Genomic DNA, 1,065 nt, shown 5'->3' on the forward strand with positions numbered 1-1,065 from the left:
TATTTAACAACCATGCCCAAGATGTCGAGTCGAGGAGCAGGCACCTCAGGTGAGCCATGTTTCAATGCAGACAGTACACTTGCTATGTCCATTGAGGCTGTATATGACTCCTTGGCTGCAATGGCTTGGATATCAGCAGTAGCAGCGTGAGTTGGTTTGTTCTTAGACATTTAACAGCAATTGGTCTCAAGATTGAAACTATACTGAATGATGTGTAGAGTTCACCCGCTTTTCTACATACTTGGACCTTTGTCTATCCCCACCATATGGGGCAAAGACACATACCGGATGAACCGATTTCTCCCACTAGTCCAAAGAATTCTCGTTTGACAACTTTAAAAGCCTGTCAAAAAAATCGTAAAAAATAACATAGTGTCCTTTGATCTTTATTTATTCCAGGAAAACCTCTCTAAAAATTGTAACAAAGATTTTTTTAAATTCTTTGTAAAATACCTAAGTTTGCTCTTCTTAAGTGAAAAGGGGCCATGTAACTGTCACTAAAAGGGTGAATTTATGTACTTTTTACCGAGAAGAGCATACTCAAAAATGTAATAAATAATCAGCATGCCTACGATAAAAAAATGTTCCTTTACAATCGTGGAAAATCTGCCATAACAGGTACTATGGGAAATTTGTAGTGGGGGTGCTCCTCGACAGGTACTCTGAAGAATGCCGAGTGGGGGTTGATCTGTACCCTAGAAAATTATCAAAATTTTCAAAATTTTTTTGAATTTCAAAATTTTACTAATTTTCAAAAACTTTATCAACTGAAACAATTTTCAGAATTTTACTAATTTTCAAAAACTTTATCAACTAAAGTAATTTTCAAAATTTTACCATTATTCAGTTTTAACATTTTTTTAAATTTTAGGAATTTTCAAAAACTTTATCAACTTTACTAATTTTGAAAATGTTCATATCTATCACATCTATATATTTTTTACAATCTTATCCTTTCTATTAATACAATTATTTACAACTATTTACATAAAGTCTTATATCTAGTTCCTGCGATAGCGCAATTTAGGACTTATTAGTAAGCGAGTGAGCGAGCGAACGAAAGCG

This window comes from Belonocnema kinseyi, chromosome 7 (genome assembly GCF_010883055.1).
Source record: "Belonocnema kinseyi isolate 2016_QV_RU_SX_M_011 chromosome 7, B_treatae_v1, whole genome shotgun sequence".
NCBI lineage: Eukaryota > Metazoa > Arthropoda > Insecta > Hymenoptera > Cynipidae > Belonocnema > Belonocnema kinseyi.